The sequence below is a fragment of the Lagenorhynchus albirostris genome, chromosome 15, assembly GCF_949774975.1.
Source record: "Lagenorhynchus albirostris chromosome 15, mLagAlb1.1, whole genome shotgun sequence".
Classification (NCBI taxonomy): Eukaryota; Metazoa; Chordata; class Mammalia; order Artiodactyla; family Delphinidae; genus Lagenorhynchus; species Lagenorhynchus albirostris.
In genome coordinates, this window is record NC_083109.1 from 69,626,850 (window position 1) to 69,645,360 (window position 18,511).

Genomic DNA, 18,511 nt, shown 5'->3' on the forward strand with positions numbered 1-18,511 from the left:
TCTGACTCGGTCACTTACTAGCTGCATCATTTGGCCTCCCTGTGCCTCATCTCATCTTAGTTACCTCATAAGATTGTTGGGAGGGTTAAATGAATGAATATATGGAAAGATGCCTAGAGCACTGGAAAGGGCTCAATCCATGGTAGCATTCTTATAGAGGATTAGACGGAGGAAATTGTCTAATCCATAGTAGGTATGTTCCTACTCATTTTTGTGTTTCTACAGAAAGGGAGACTTTTGTCAACGCTTCTAACCTTCCAAGAAAGGTTGTAAGGGTTCTACCCATCTTTCTTGTTCTTCCCCACGGGAGGTAGAGTAGCCACTATAATTGATGAGAACATGGTATGTGTTGGACAATGTTTGCCTATAGGTTTGATCACTGCTCATGTGTACCTTGGACCTTGATCTCTTGGACCTCCCTGTGCTTAGAGGGAAGATATGGAGGAGGAGATGGCTCTGTTCCCCAGCTTCTTCCATTCAACCTTGGGTCAACTCTGGGTCTGCTGTACAGAACAGCATCATCCCAAAGCATGAGGAATAGAATTGGAAACCTCTACTCTAGGGTCAGATTCAATCCATGCTCTCCAGAGGGCCTCCCTCTGGAGGGAAGGGGGTCAAGGAGGGATTGGGTTTTAATAAAGCTGATGGCCAAGTTCTCACTTGGCTATCAGTTTCTTTATTCTCTGTAGTCAGACCCTGGAGCAGGATGGAGGTAGATCTTTAGTACCAGAATCCATCATAGCAAGTTGGTTCCATTTTCCTCTCCACTCTGTTGGCTTAATCCACAGGACAGAGATTCTGTAATAGGTGCTTCCAGTTAGGACTGATCGATTCCCCTGCCTAATATACCAGTGTTTTGTTCACACACCAGAGCCCACATGGACACCCCTACCCCCCACCCCATGCAGAGCACATTTGCCTACTCGGGCACCATTTGCAAATACCCACATCACATCTTGTTCCAAAATGGAGTACATGGAGTGGTAGCCACAGGAAGGAGTGGATGGACGTTCACTATGCATCTGGTCCCCAGTGTTCAATTGTCACTTGGCTTCTGTTGTGCTATGCCCTGGCTGCTGAATTGAATTCCCACACCACCACACACACCTGTTACACATGACCTGTGAGGTCAACATGTCATCTATTTTGTCCCATCACCAAGACCCTGCTTCCCTGATGTTTGTCCTCCCTGCAGAAACACCAGCATTTCTTAAATACAACCTTTCTTAGAAAGACCCTGGGAATTTAGCAGGAATTGTCTGGGCTGGGCTGGATTGGCTCTTTGGTATAGAGAAGATATCAAGCCTATCGTGTGGATTCCCATATGTCCAGCTATAATGTTGGATTGGTTCTGAGCTCAGTGATGTGAGCAAGTGCTTGGGGCCAGCAAGTGGGATATTGCAAGGAATTCTCCCCAACAGGGTTTGTATCCCAACGAGAGCACCTCTGAAAGGAGAGGCCTAGAAGACTAACTGATGTTTTTTTGTTAAAACGTTTTCTCCCATTAACAGTTACAAAATCAATATAATAACAGTATGGGGAGTTTGGAAAACAAAAGAAAATAACTTCCTTAAATGCCAACCTCTAACACAATCCACATTTTACTTTCATGTCTTTTCTTTTCCTTCTGTCCTCAATACATATGCAAGCTATTTTTACCCATTCACCATTACAGCTTTATTCAATAAATATTTACTGGACTCCTATTATGTGTGTAGCCTTCTTCCAGGGGTTCAAAGCCAAGGAAAACTCAGTGTCTGGCCTTGACTAGCTCACAAATTAGTAAGAGAAACAGACATATACACAGATCATTGCAACGCAAAGAGGTAACTGCACTGATAGAGGTTAAATCTCATGTCTGAATACAGGTAATGAATATAATGGCCTGATTCTTCCTAATGCCTCCAAATCTATCAGACAGGCCTGGTGTTGTAGGATCACATGGCAACCTGGTATAATGCACAGGCCTCAAACTGGGTCAATTTGTTACAATTCTATAATCAGAGGCTTCCTGGGTGGAGATGTGGTGCTTTGACAAAATGGAACTCATTGCTAATATTTTTAAAAAATCAGGAAGCTTCATGTAAAAGTCCAGATTTCTGGCTTCTGTTGAAAAGCAGAGCAGACAACATCAGGCTTGCCTTCTCCTTCGGGGACATCTGGAATGAAAGTGAGTAGGGGCTGCCCCATTCACAAGAGGCAGACACACTTGTTTGCCTACCTGAGCCATCCTGGGGTGACATCACCAGCCTGGGCCGTGGGGACAATTTAGTCTGTGACTGTGGGCTTTCCTGTATTTCTCATGTTAGAAAGCCAAGTCCCTCCAGTGGTTTCCATGACTCATCTTCCTCTCTGTCATCATCTCCTACCACTGCCCTTGCCTCACCCATGTTGACCTTATTGCTGTGTACCAAGCCAGCGTGCTCGGCCGCCATGTTCATTCTCTGTCTTTGCTCTGTCTGGGATGCTTCCCTCCTAGGTAACCACAGCCTCATTCCTCTTCCTCCTTCAAGTCTTTGCTCAAAGGTTACCTCCTCACTCATTTAAAATGGCCACCATTTTCCCCATTTAACATACCTTTTAACTTTTCCTACCTATTAACATATGACCCAGAGTATTCATGTTACATTTATTGTTAACTGTACATCGCCCCCATCCCCTGCCACTAGATAGGCAGGGATGAGACTGAATTCTCATTGACTCGTAGGCTACCTTGTACACAGCAGGTGCTCAGTCCAAGTTTTTTCCTGATATTTTAATTCTGGTAAATACACATAACGTAAAATGTACCATCTAGACCACTTTTAAGGGTACAGTTCCGTGGTATTAATGCACTCGTAATGTTATGCAAGCATCACAGCCATCCATCTCTGTAGCTCTTTTCCGCTTATAAAACTGAAACTCTGGGCCCATTAAATAGTAACTCACCATTGCCCGCTTCCGCCAGCCTCCGGCAGCCACCATTCTCTTTTCTGTCTCTATGTGCCTCATACAAGTGGACTCATACGGTGAGTGTCCTTTCGCGACTGGCTTGTTTCATTTGGCATAATGTCCTCAAGGTTCATCCCCGTCGCAGCATACGTCAGAATGTCCTTTCTTTTTAAGACAGGAGGATGTTCTGTTGCGTGTATCGAACACATTTTGCTTATCTAGTCATCCATGGATGGACATTGGGGTCGCTTCTATGTTTTAGCTCAGTTCACTTATGTTGAATAAATAAATGACCCTTGATTGGACCATTGGACTTAGAAGAACTAGTTTCTAATCTCAGCTCCATCTTGGGAGCTAACTGAGCTTAGCATGTCACCAAATCACTCTCAATTTCCTTATTGGTAAAATTGGTTGGAGGCTTAAGAATCAAACACAGAAAAAAAAAAGAAATATATATATATATACACATACATACGTATGTAATATATATATGTATATATACATACCCTGGAAAGATGAAGTCAGTCTGGCTTGGGTTTGTCCCTTAGTGGTAGGGTGACCTTGGCAAGTTACTGAACATTTTTATGACCTCAGTCATCCCTAAAGTCTGGACTAATGCACTGCCTCCTCATAACACTAGTTAGGAGCAGTAAAGCATACAGGACGTGAAAGGTCTACCCTAGGCCCTAATAACCATTAGATATTTCTCCTCTACCCTTCAATACGGAAGATTCCTCAGGGACCTAGAGCAGATCCAGGAACGGAGCTGCAGGGATGAAGTTTTAAGACCAGGAAGCTTTGACTAGCGACAACTGGAAGGAGAGTCTAGGTGGGACAGAGGATGAGGTTGTGTGTTCTTTGGCTGAGAAGAGACTGGCTGTGATTTACCATCTCCAGGGCTGTGAAGCACGATGATGTGTGGGGGTAGGGCTGAGGCAGTGGCTGAGGCTGGCGTTCAGTTCTATTTAGATGAGCCCATTCAAGTGAGCTGACAAAGCCTGGGCTTCTGCATTTTCAGCTGGGCCTCCTCAGGGATATCTCTACCTGGAAGATAATCATGATTCTTCCTTCCCAGGGCTGCTAATGTGTGTGAAAACATCCCTAGCTCAGTTTCCAGGTGTTGGCTGAGGTACCTAGAAGTAGATGGCAAAATCCCCAGTTCGATAGCCTCTTTCTCTTGCACTCAAAAGTTTTCAAGGCAACAAAATAATCGTCGTGATGAGCAGAGCCGTCACTGCTTAGAGCATCTGCCAGGTCTGAGCACTTTGCTGAGTGCTCTGCATGGCAATCTCATGCCCCCACAAGCCTAAGAGCCTTGTCCCATTAGCATCCCAGTTGTGACTGGCCAATTCTGCAAAAATTGGTCTGGTTGGGAGCTGTGAACGGCTAGAAAAGAGGCGGGTTAGGTGACCCAGGGCTACACTGAGAAGAAATTCATACCCCACAAGCCCTTCCCTTCCCTTCCCACCTGGGGCTGGGGGTGGTGACTGGATGTTTACTCTCCAGGCCTCGGCTCTTTCACCTTTAAAAGGGAGACCATGTGGTTTACCTCCCAGGGCTTTTGTAAGGATCGGATGCACCCAGTGCAGGGTTTGGCCCAAAGCACGTCATCCAGAGAAGCAGTGTTCTTCTCTCTCTCCTTATCTTTCTTAAGGTCTCTGTTATGGGCTGGATTGTGTCCCCACCCCCGACCCCAAATTCATATGTGGAAGTCCTAAGCCCCAGTACCTCACAATGTCATTGCATTTGGAGATAGGGTCTTTAAAGAGGTGATTAAGGTAAATATATATATATAAGGTCCTCTGGGTGGGCCCTAATCCAATATGACTGGTGTCCTCATAAGAAGAGGACACAGACACAGAAAGAGGTGGCAGTCTGTTGCATTTTGTTATGGCAGTCCTAGCAGACGAACACAGGCTGCCCTAATAAAGAATAAGAGACGGGGTCTCCTTTTTTTTTTTCATTGGAGTATAGTTGCTTTACCATGTTGTGTTAGTTACTGCTGTACAGCAAAGTGAATCAGTTATACGTATACATATATCCACTCTTTTTTAGATTTCCTTCCCATTTAGGTCACCACAGATCACTGTGTTCCCTGTGCTATACAGCAGGTTCTCATTAGTTACCTATTTTATACATAGTAGTGCGTATATGTCAATCGCAATCTCCCAGTTCATCCCACCCCCCTCCCCGCTTGGTAACCATAAGTTTGTTCTCTACATCTGTGACTCTATTTCTGCTTTGCAAATAAGTTCACCTGTACCGTTCTTCTAGATTCCGCATAGAAGTGATATTATACGATCTTTGTTTTTCTCTTTCTGACTTACTTCACTCTGTATGACAATCTCTAGGTCCATCCACAGAGACGGGGTATCTTAAACAAGCAGGTTTGGTTTCCTCTGGGGCCTCTCTCCTTGGCTTGCAACTGACCACCTTCTTGCTGCCTCTGCACATGGTCATTTCTGTGTGCCTGCATCCCTAGTGTCTTTTCCTGGTACGCGGGCCTCTCACTGCTGTGGCCTCTCCCGTTGCGGAGCACAGGCTCCGGACGCGCAGGCTCAGCGGCCATGGCTCACGGGCCCAGCCGCTCCGCGGCATGTGGGATCCTCCCGGACCGGGGCACGAACCCGCGTCCCCTGCATCGGCAGGCAGACCCCCAACCACTGCGCCACCAGGGAAGCCCGGGAGTAAAGACTTTAAGATGAATTTTGAGGGAACACAATTAAGCCTGTAACATAGCTTTAGTACACTATTACAGTCTCTGAGTTACATGGATTAAATCATTGAGGCCTGCCTGGGCTCACAAACAAGATCAGCTTAGGGGTAAAGCCAATAGACGGCTCAGTGGGCAACCCCCAATTATAAAATGCCACATTCTTTCACACAACCTCCCACAGATTCATTAACCACGCCTGGAATTCCATCCTCTGTGATGAAGGCTGGACGATGCAGGAGAGACTTGGAAATTCATCTCCTGGGCAAACAGCCCTAGGACCTGGGTTTCACCTGTATAATCACCTGAATGGTGCTATAGACATAATCCATTTAGGAAAAGGAAACGTCTGACCATAGAGAGGCTTCTTGAAAATTCTATGAGATGCTTATGAAAAATAAAGATTACGTTCTGCTCTCCAATTTCCATTCTCTGGGTCTGGAGTGACACTTGGGGATGTCTCTCTCTCTCTCTCTCTGATGTCAGGTGATTCTGCTATGCAGCCTAGGTTTGGCTGGGAAACCAATGGATTTTTGACCCTGAAACCTACGATAAGGGATGCAGGGCCACCTCATATGCTGTATAGGTTGTTCACTGCACAACAGGCTATACACAGGGCCCCAGGCCCAGAGCAGAAGATTTGAGTGTCCCATGTCCTCCATAGGGTCACCCTCATGTACTCATCACTTTACAGTTTGCATTGCAATTGGCCTCCATCATTTCATAGCAGGGGTAGCATGGATGAGGGAGAAGGAAGGCAAGGCCTGAGTGGAGTAATGTTGGGGTGAGGGGCAGATTCAATTTCAGAGGCTAGCATTGCAAGGATAGAGAGGCTGTATGGGTCAGGAAACAGTTCTGCTCAATGTGTTTCCAAAAACCAAGAAGCACCCCAAATCAGATACTATGAGATAGGAAGGAAGGAGGAAAAAAAGTGAGGAAATCAAAATGTGATTTCTTGGGGAAAGGCAAATAAAAAGTCCTGAAACCAAGGAGATCTGGGCTCATATCTCAATCCTGACACTTCATGATTTTATGACACTAAATGAGTTCAGCCCACCCTGAACCCCAGTTTTCTCATAGCCATACCTACCTCACACATTTGTGGAGAGGATTAAATGGGATCATGTCTACCATGCTCTTATCACAGAGCAAGTGCTTAATAATTGTCAGTTATTATAGCAATAGTCAGTATTAAGCAGACTAGGAGAAGAGCCTTGGCCATTGGGCTAATTAGCTGCATGACAGAGAGAATGACCTAGAAGTCCAGTTACACGTAGTGACCAATGTCCACCGCAGAGCTCCATGGGAGGCACAGTGGGGCTGGATTACAAAGCATCTGCCGCAGACAGATGCCAACAAACTCACGTGGGCTGGGAGATGCTGTGCCTTGAAGGCCAGCTCTGTGCTTTGGTTCATGATAATGACTCCAGGTCCCAGTTGCCAATGAGAAACTCTCATACTGGTCAAAGTTGGCTGAGATAGAGAAGGGAGAGCCTGGAGAGGGAGAAGAGATTAAATTCAGTTGGGAGGAGTTTCGGAAACCTGTGTCTTTAAATTGTCTGATCAGCTTCTTCCAAGGGCCCATTTATTCTCAAATTTAGTGGCCTAAAACTACGTTTATTATCTCACAGTTTCTGTGCTCAAGAATCTGAGCATAGTTTAGCTGGGTGTCTCACAGGCTGTAATCAAGGAACCTCGATTCCTTGGCTGCAGCCTTGATCATATCTAAAGGCTCATCTGGGAAGGATCCACTTCCTAGACCACACACGTGGTTGGTGGCAGGATTCAGTTCTTCGTGAGTTGGTGGTCTGAGTGCCTCAGTTCCTCACTGACCATTGGCTGGAGGCCCCCCTCGGTCCTGTTCCACATGGACCTCTGCAGGGGATACCTCACAGCCTGGCATCTTACTTTGTCAGAGCAATCATGAGAGAAGGGAGGGACCTCCCTGGTGGCGCAGTGGTTAAGAATCCGCCTGCCAATGCAGGGGACACGGGTTCGAGCCCTGGTCCGGGAAGATCCTACATGCCACAGAGCAACTAAGCCTGTACGCTATGAGCCTGTGCTCTAGAGCCCGTGAGCCACAACTACTGAGCCCGCGTGCCACGACTATTGAAGCCCGCATGCCTAGAGCCCGTGCTCTACACGCAACAGGAGAAGCACTGCAATGAGAAGCCTGTGCATCGCAAAGAAGAGTAGCCCCCACTCACCACAACTAGAGAAAGCCGGTGCATAGCAACGAAGACCCAATGCAGCCAAAAATAAATAAATAGAATAAATTTATAAAAAGAGAGAGAGAGAGAGAGAGAGAGAGAGAGAGAAGGCAGCGCCAGCAAGACAGAAATCAGTCTTTGTAACTTAATCACAGAAGACACAGCCCATCATTTTCCCATGTTCTATTTGTTATAGAAGCAAGTGGCTAAGTGCAGTGGGGTAACCCAAGGGTGTAAATACCAGAAGACAGAGTAATTGAAAGTCATGTTAGAAGCTGCCTACCGCAGGTTGCTATGAATATCTGTATTCTTACCTGGAGACATCTTCATCCTCACACATATTGTAGTATACCTCTGGTTGCTTATTTGGAATATGTTTTCTAGGAGAATCACTGGGTTGGATCATGCATATTGTTTATTGTTATGCATGTTTCCTAAGGCTTTTGATACATAAACCCATAATATCTTCAACAATAAAAAAATGTCATAGCATTTTAGCCCGTTGCCTATTCTCATTATTGTATGAGCATGGTTTTTACCCCACACACTCATCAACAATGGTTTTTATTCACTCCCAAGTTGAGTGAAACATAGTTCCCAATCTTTTTCTTCCCTTTTATTTTAACTGCTAGGAATCCAACACTCCATGTTTATTAAGTATTTGGATTTTTTTTTTTTCCTGGAAACAGCTAGTTCATACCTTTTGCCCGTTTTCCTCTCAGGGCACGTGTCATTTCTTAGTGATTTCTAAGAGGTCTGCATAGTTAGAATATTCTATTTGTGTTACATAAATAGTAATAGAATAGACATAAACATTAAAAAACTTAACTAGACTATTTCTGTTACATAGTTGACAAAACCTTTTTCACAGTTTGTAATTGGCCTTTCAGTTTTATGATATTTTTGATATAAATACTTTATATGAAAATATTTAAGGTAATCATATCTATCGATATATTCCTTTATTTTTTCTTTTCGAGTTATTCTAAAGAAGTCTTCCTTTCTATACCAAGTTTGGTTACATAGAGTATCTTCCATTATTTTTAGTTTCTTTCCTTATTTCCTTCCTCCCTTCTTCTCTTCCTTTGCTTGTAACATTACAATGCTTTAATCCACTTATTTATTTTGTTTTATACCTTCAAGTAACCATTCAACGTCTCCTTTCTGCTTCTCTTTTTTCTTCTTCTTACTACTGTCATTTTTATAAGTGAATAGTGGGTTGACCATATATAGAATAAGATTCTCCCTACTCTTGCTGATGGAAAATGCCATATTTATCATCTTGTACATTTATATATATATTGGTCTCTTCTTGAGCTATCTCTGCGTTTTCTTTGATCAAACTACCCATTCTTGAGCCAGTTCCCATAACGTTTGAAACAAGTATATTAATTTTATTAATATTATAATTTATAGACATATTATTCATTAGCATATCATTACATTATTATATTAGTAAATTAGCTTATTAGTTTACACTAACATACACTCTTCTCACTGCTTATTAATACTTTTCTAGCTGCTCCAGGATGTTTATTTTTTAAATTTAAGAATAACTCTGTTAAGATGTGAAAAATTACTCAGATTTGGCTTTAAATTGTTTACACTCATAAATTAGGAGAGTTAATAGTTTTAAAATATTATTCTTCCAAAGAAACACATAGCAAGTCTCAGTTTTCTCAGCCTGCTTTTATGAGCTCTCGGTAAATATTTGTAGCAATTTTTTACTGATCTTGAGCACTTCGTGTCCACCTTGCAACAGTTATAACTACCATTTATATTCCACAGCACTGTAATATAGGGGAGATTCCTTCACCTCTCCGAACTTCCTCAGCTCTTTTTTTTCCGGTACGCGGGCCTCTCACTGTTGTGGCCTCTCCCGTCGCGGAGCACAGGCTCCGGACACGCAGGCTCAGCGGCCATGGCTCACGGGCCCAGCCGCCCCGCGGCATGTGGGATCTTCCCGGACCGGGGCACGAACCCATGTCCCCTGCATCGGCAGGCGGACCCTCAACCACTACGCCGCCAGGGAAGCCCCTCAGCTCATTTTTGAACCAGACGTGCTCACCCCTGCCTCTCACAGATGCTGTGAGGGTTAAATGAGGTGGTAATTTTAAAGCTCCCAGAGCAGTGCCCAACACAGCAGGTGTTCAATTTGTGATGGTAAGAATTGGTGTTAATTTAAAAGAAATTGTAGAACAGCCTTAGATAATCACGATCATACTAGACCATGAAGAAAATTCCTCTTCCACATGACAACTCTCTATGCACCTGGTACAGTTAGCCCGTAAATCTTTTGAAGTGAGACCACAAGACAGCAAACATCGTCCAAGTTGGAATATTGTGGATTTAACTCTGTTTTTCTCAGTCCAGCTTCACACTCCATAGCAGATCCATCCAACTACATCAAATGAAAGCTATCGGATTTCTAACTGAATTGGAAATGCCTATCATGTTCTGCCATTAAGTATGATTTGGATTAAGAATGATTCATGGAAACATAAACACAGGGGTAAACAGATGTTGTTTACCTCCCCACTGTCTTAATCCTTGTCATTCTAATTCTGAGATGCTATGTGATGGTTCTATATGGTGGTTTTATAGGATTGCTCTCTATGATAGCTCTACATGACGGATCTATGGGTTGAATCCAGAGGGTGATTCTATAGGATGCTTCTAGACAATGATTCTAAATGATGCCCTATGTGCACTCTCCCCATAGTGCCATTTTTAAGACTAGTGTGGAATTTCCACTGTCAGCTCCTCCAGCCTGTTGTAGAAGATGACATTCAACAGATGGAAAATGAGAGAGAAGAAATGGAGGGTTGACAGAGGGGTTTGGCGGAAGAGAAAGGGAAATAAGAAGTGCATATGAGTGAGTAGTAGAAGGAAAGGAGGTGGGTGGGAAGAAATAGGGATTGCACATAGGGTGAAATAGGGTGGGGTAGAGGAAGAAGTGTTGACAGACCAGCAGAAGAGAGAGGAGGTAGTTAGAGCGAAAGGGAATAGAACGGGAAGTCTTAGATGATTCAATTTCTTCAAAAATCATAGTGGAAATGTCCCCAAATGTTGCCAACAATACATTCTGTGACTAAGTCATTATGCAGAGAGATGAGCTGGGGGCTGAAGGACAGAATTAATATAGTAAGTAATTCTATCCTTTTGGCAATGTCTTTCTGCGTGAAATAATGGTTTTATGTCTCACTTCTCTCCAGTCTGCACATTCCTCATAACAAACAGTTCCACAGTGAGTGACTATTTATGTTTCAAGGCAACAGCATTGGCATAATGGACGATCCTCTGAATCTTTTTCTGCAAAGAAATGCCAGGGCTGCCTGGGAAACCTGGGAGAACTTTCTGGTTGGGAATAATGCTGCTGCCGCTGCTGACTACAGAAGTTGGAGTTTGGAACCTGGAATCAGGCAGATCTTGGTTCAAGCCCTTCCAGTGCTACTTACTGACTTACCTTCACTGCATCAGTTTTCTTGTTTAAAAATGGGAAATGCTCACATCGGGCTCACACGTGAAGGCATACAGCACAGTAACCTGGAGCACAGACAGGGTTCAATGATGGTTGCTTAAGAAAATGTCAAATCTCTTTCCAACCTCTGTGCTTAGAAGAACTCAAAGCTGGGTGGTGAAATTCTAGCCTGTGAGTATAGATAGAAGAAATGGGTGTGTCTCCTGGTCCCCACATCTCCCTATGAAAGCTTACCTCATTCATTCCCCAGTATTTTATACCTCCTTTAATACCACTGTATTGTTGGGATGAGAAGATGAAAGGACGTGAAATGTGTCTTTGATTAACATTTTCATCTGATTATCTCTCTACACTTTATGTGCTGTCTGCTAAAGCCATCAGGTGATGTTGCTAAGCATTCAGTACTCAATCCATATCATAAGAAGAACACAAGTTGGTAGCTATTGTGCCCATCTTACAGATTAAAAATATCTCAAGTGCAGAGAGTTAAATAAATCCCCCAGGGTCACACTGTGACATAAGCAGGATTTAGACTTAGAACTTTATGAGACCATAGCCTGAATTCTGAACCTCTTGGCTATATTACCCTGAACCTCTCCAAGTTTCCCACAGTCCAGTGGGGAGGCAGACATGCAGATAAATACAACAGAAGGTGTTAAGAGCTCTGAGTTCATTGCATAATGTTCAGGGGGTTCACCGACAATGGAGTATCGTCTGACTATCAGCTGAATACAACTGAATTATCCTAAGGTTTGGGGGATGACTGGGCAAAGGGGATAAATGATTTCAGCCCTGAAAAGTCACCAGGACTTTACCATGTGGACCTGGCTTTCTAGGTGGAGGAAGTGACTTTTTCGTAGGCATGGTGACTTGAATATATTCACAAGGTACACGATCAGAAGAGGCCAGGTACATCATGACTAAAGCAAAAGTCCTCCTTAAGAGAAATGGTCAGAGATGGAGTGGGAGGGATCTGATGGAACTAGATTGTGGGGAGACTTTATTGCCTGTCTAGAGAGCTTGCACTCTATCCTAAGGGCAATGGAGAGCCGCTGATGTGCTTTCTAAGAGGAGTGACATGAGCCGATTGGTGTTTGACAAAGATCATGCCTGCTGCGTGAAGGGGTGGCAGGTGATACCAATGGCAGGTTGAAATGAAACCCTAGGTAAGAAAGAGTGAAATCCTGAACTAAGGCAATGGGATTGGAGAAGCGAGGATGAATTAGGGAGAGATTTATGAGGAAGACTCCATAATTATGAGCTTGTGCACATGTGTAGAGGAAGGCAGAGGGAGGGGATGGGGGGCCAGGGAGAATTCTAAGATGGCTGAGGAGCTGACTCGGACATCCTGGTCATGGTGTACCCTGATCCCCAACCCAACTATGGACAAGCAAGCCTGATTTGACATCTGTCCATAGCCTGCCAAATACACCAAAGGCCCTTCCATTTAAAAAGCAGAGCAGAGGGGCTTCCCTGGTGGCGCAGTGGTTGAGAGTCCGCCTGCCGATGCAGGGGACGCGGGTTCGTGCCCCTGTCCGCGAAGATCCCACATACCACAGAGCGGCTGGGCCAGTGAGCCATGGTCGCTGAGCCTGCGCGTCCGGAGCCTGTGCTCCGCAACGGGAGAGGCCGCAGCAGTGAGAGGCCCGCGTACCGCAAAAAAAAAAAAAAAAGCAGAGCAGAAATATCTGATTATTATTATCCAGTTCTAGGTCCTTTTGATCCAGAGGCCAATTTCATCAGCCAGGGTCCCCAGCAGGGGGATTAAAGCATGGCTAAGCTATTTGGCCTCTTTGATTCACTAAGACAGATCTCGAGACCTAAGTGCCTGAACCAACCTCCTCCCTTCCATCCCTGTGACTGTCTGCTCCCCAGGGAACTCACATCCTGCACTCTCAGCGTTGTAGGGTATCCAGGATGAGGGTAGATGTTGTGATGGAGCTACAATCCCATCCCTGAAACCCTGGTGAGATGCTCCCACAACATGGTAATTCAACAAACGTTTATTGAGCACTAATACGTTCCAAGGACTGTGTAATGTGCTAGAGCAAAGGAAGGCTTCCCGGTTCCTGACTTCATAAATCTAACCTTCTAATGGGGGTGGAGAGGGTAGATGTTACTCATCCCAACATCACATGAAAACTAAGTGCTGAAAAGAAGTGAAGCACGGAGCTATGGAACTCCACATCCATAAAGGGAAATCTCCCACTTAGTGACAAAGAGACAATTACACTGAAATCTGAGAGATGAAATAGTATATTTAAGTCAAGGTGAGAAGAAGAAGGAAGACCTCCCCAATATAAGCCCACTCTTCCCAGGTATCTGAGAAAAGCCTTAAATAATGGTTTTCTAAGATCACACTCTCACTCTAGGATCTAAAGCAGTTCCTTGCTGCTTACAGTTAAGGATGACAGTTTTTGGTGTGGTATTCCAGAACTTTCCCATGCGCTGGAAGCAAGCCCAGGCTTGGCAATGAAGAGCCCTGGCCTTGGTGCCAGGCAGGTCCAACTTGAATTCAGACTCCATCCCTTACCAGCTGGGTGACCTTAGGCAAGTTACAGACCCTTCCTGTGCCTCGGTCTCCTGGCTGGTAAATTGAGACGAAAACCGCCTATTTGCCAGTGATTTGTGAGGAGTTAATGTGGCAACATAGAGTACTACTGACCCAGCAGGGAGCCTGCCATGTAGAAAGTACTCAAAAGTTGATGTTTTTTATTGACATGGACTTCTGAATTTGGCTCTAGGTCAATTTACTGAAATTAGCCTAAAATCAAACTGTAAAGAAAAAAGAAATTCAATTCACTGAATGATCAATTTGCCATTGTTACTTGATACAGATGCAGGAAGGCATCGTAACGGGCACAAAATGGAGACGTAAGACAAAAATGTCTCCTAAATCTCACTCCAGCAGCTAAATTTCTCTTGCTTCCTCTTCACGGCAAACAACTCAGGAAAAGTCTCAGTAAATTCACTGACTCCCTTCCTTCACCTTCATTTGCCACCCACCTCCTCCAATCTGGACGCTGCCTTGGGCAATCCCCCAGAAGATTCCTCCCTGAGGTCACTAATTACTCTGTTTGGCTATAGGTCCAAGGAGCTCTTTCCATTCCTGGCTTCACTTACTGCTTACAGCTTAGCTGATATGGACTACTGACCACTTTCTTTTTCTAGAAAAATTGTCTTTCTTTGGCTTACTTCTCATCACACTCCCCACCATGTTCCTCTGTCTTCCCTGACTCTCCTTGTCCAGTTCTTTCATTGTCATTACTTAGGGCAGCATCCCAGACCCTGTTTCTTCCCACGGCCTCCCTGCCCCCAGTTGAGAGCATTTACATCCATGGCTTTAACTGTCATCTATTGGGTTGGCCAGAAGTTTAGTTTGGGTTTTTCCATAAGATGGCATGGAGAACCCGAACGAACTTTTTGCCCCCCCCCCAAATAGTTGCTGATAAACTCTGGACGTTTATCATTCTAGCCCAGATCTTTCCTCTGAGGTCCATTCCCAGATATCTCTGATGGCTTGAGGTCACCACCTAGATATCTCACATGGTCCCAGTTCCTCCTCAGCACCTCCAGTTTCCCAAGCTGATCTTCCCCAGTGTTAATCTCCATAATAGAGCATCCCGCCCACCCAGACTTTCACATCTAAAACCCAAGACTCGTCTTCGACCTTACCCTCTCTCTCACCGTCTACCTCCAAAGAATCAACAAGTCTTGCAGAATATCCTTCCAGTCTTTGTCTCAGATGTTTCCCTTTTCTACAGAGAGTTTTAAAAGATGCAAATCTGATCATGTCACTTCCCTGCTTAGAATCTTTAATTCTCTTAGGAAAAAGACCCAGATCCTTAGCCTGGCTTGTAAGGCCCTGTGTAATCATACCGTGGCGCTTTTCTCAGCCGCATGTCATTTCCTTTTTGCTTCCTTTTTGCATTTCCCTTTTGCTTCCTGATCTCTAGCCACACTGCCCTTTTTTTTTTTCACATCATTGACAGCCCCAGTTTCTGCTGCTTCCTTGGTACAAAGTTCTCCCCGAGCATGGGGTCCTCTTCCTTATCTCCTACCCAACATGGTTGGCTAATTCCCCTTCATCCTTTTAGGTATCAGCGTAAACGCCACTTTCTCAGACACATGAGTTTCCTAATTATGAGCTCACATTTTATTTTCCCGATAGTAATTAAACTAGGGAACGAAGGGCGCGTGGGTTAAATCCACACTTTCCGGGAGTGCAAGGACCCCGTCTGTTGTGCTCTACGGTACTGTGAGTGTTCTTTATAGTGTCTGGCACAGTGTGGGCACCGAGGGAATAGTCTCTGAATAAATAGGCAAATGAACAAATAAACCTGTATTTCTCATCATATTGTTTGTGAAAATGAAATAAGGTACGAAAGCAAAAATTCTGTGCAAATTGTAAAGTATTGCATAAACCCCAGTCCTTTTCATTATTAAAGCCTTCAGCAGACAGCCGTAATGCCACAGCAATCAGCTATGAAGTCTAGGCTAACAGGAACAGGGCTCTCGATGTGATCAAGGATGACAAACTGAAGCTGACACTTATTTAATGATGTGCAGAACCTGGATTTCACTGTGTAGGAATCAAGTCTAACTATCTAATTTCATAAGGTTCCTCCATGAGAGCCAGGCTCTTGGGTCCCTCCCTTCCCCCTCCCCCATACATGCATCCTGCTGGATTCTAAAGAAATGATAAAGGAAGATGTCCCTGACCATCCCCTTCCGATCTGGAAGTTAGAGCCTTCTTTTGTACCACCCTGATGTCACCCTGCCAATCCTCCTAAGGGGGCATGTGTCGGACTGTATCTCCAATGTGCATTTACATTGCAGTCTGCTCACTAATAATAAAATAATAGCTCCATTATGGGCACATAAAATGTGCCATGTACTAAGTGCTTAATGTTATTATCAGCTAATCTTTACAACAATCCTGTAGAGGTAGGCGCGCCTGTTTGCAGATGGGGAAACTGAGGCTTAGTGATGTTAAGTGCCTTGCTAAAGGGTTCACATATTAACAGGTACAGGAAAACTAGCATTTGAACTTGGATAGGTGTGTCTGATTCAACAGCATGTTGGTCAATGTCAACAAGGAGCTCTCTAGGAAATAAAAATGACTCCTCATTTATAGAGTTTGTCAGTTTCTCTGGTGGAACTATTCCCATCATAGTGGATTTCAAGCCACAGATCAGCTCTTGCAAGCCAGCAGAAGCTGGCTCGAGCACACCACTGGTCGAACGAGAAATCACAAGCTCTTTTTTTAAAAAAATTATATACGTTTGTTTTTCTTGAAATAGCACTTTTCATTTTAAAAAAAACTGCACCTTTAATGCCAGATTCCTTAGCTTAAAGCAGTGGATCTGAAAGTGAAATCCCCAGACTAGGAGCAACACCGTCGGTATCACAGAGGAATGTGCTGGAATTGCAAACGGAGCCCCCCAAGAGCTCCATTATCAGGAAGTCTGAGGTGCTCTAGCAATTTATGTTTTAACCAGTTCTCTAGGTGATTCTGATGCTTGCTCATCCCTGTTTGGCACAGTACCAGCACTACACTGGCAGATTTAAGTATTTGTTTAATTGAACTGAATGGATAATTGTGAAAAGAACATCAGCTCTAGAGCCAAGATTAACCCCGAGGAGTCTTAGTTCTACCTTCAGGGAGGATGAAGTCGGTAAGGACATCTGGATGGGGCTGATGTTTTCTTTAAAGCCTTCTGACGATACCCGCTTTGTATCTCATCCCTAACTGCTTATTCAGCTTTCTGGGAACCCCAATTAGAAAGTGTTTTTGTTGAGTGATTGCAACATAAGCGGTTCCTTGAAATTATTGCTGCCAGAGATAAGATTTTGAGTTCCTGTGCTCTGTCTAAGACATCCTTGTCTAACGCAAGATCACAAAGATCTTTTTTCCTGTTTCGTTCTAGACATTTTATAGCTTTATCTTTTACATTTCAGTTCATAATCCATCGTATCTTTCTGTACAGTGTTAGATAAGGATGAACGTTTATTGTCCGGTGGGAGATGCCTTCACGGGAGCTGGGAAAGGTTGTGTTTGCAGCAGGATTTGGGTATGCCAAGCATTTAGCTTTGGACATGGTGAGTTTGAGATGTCTCTTGGACATCCTAGCAGAAATACTGATTAAGCAGCCCCATTTATGTGTCTGAAGATTAGGAGTGAATTCTGGGTTGGAAATACAAAACTGGGAGTCACTAGGAATAGTCATGAGATTGAATGAAACCCAAGAGGTTTGTGTAAATAGAGAAGAGAATAGGTCCGAGGACTGAGTTCTTGGCACTCCAGCAATAAGGGGTTAAGGAAGATGAGGATCTACAAAAGAAACTGAGAAGGAGAACCAACGAGATAGGAGAAACTCCAGGAAAGTCAAGTGAAGAAAGGATATCTGGGAGAAAGCAAGAATGATGATGTGAAGCGCTCCTGAGGGCTCAGGGTTAATAAGGCGAATCAGTTATCCCAGGATCTGGCAACCTGGAGGTCGCTATTGACCTAAAAAAGAGCAGTTTTTATGGAGCAAGTTTAAGAGAGAAAGGGAAGAGAAGAATTAGAGATAGAAAATGTAGAACACTATATATTTTACTGCCAAGGAGACCAAAGAAATAGGACAGAATATGGCAGTAGAAGAAGCATCAAAACTTATTTTTCTAATGGGAGAAATCACAACGTATTGAGCAGTAAACACCATTTCCCTACCCCTTTCGATGAATGCTTCACACCGTTTCCTATGACAGCCCCTTTCTCTTCCAAAAATGTTGGCTCCTGAATCTGTCTCTGGCTTGAACTCAGAAAACATCTGGCTGAAAACACCTTTTTTCTGTCCCAAAACATTCAGTTGCAAAAAGAGCAGAATGTAAAGCCTGAATTAGTGGCTATTCCTTTGTTCCCTTCTTACAAGTGACTACAGTTGATTTATTTTGACCCATTAATGCCAGTTTTCCGCACAGACGTTATTTCTTTAAGACCTCCCTGACCACCCCTGTCATTCTCACTAGCCTAACTCAGGTCCTTTGTTTCACGGTTTCCTAGCACTGTGTACTTATTCATCAGAGCATTATAATCAGTTTGCTATTACATATGCACTAATAGGATGATTTAATTAACTTCTAAATGAAAGCTTCATGTCAGTTTTAGTTCCTTTTCATAACCCCAGTTCT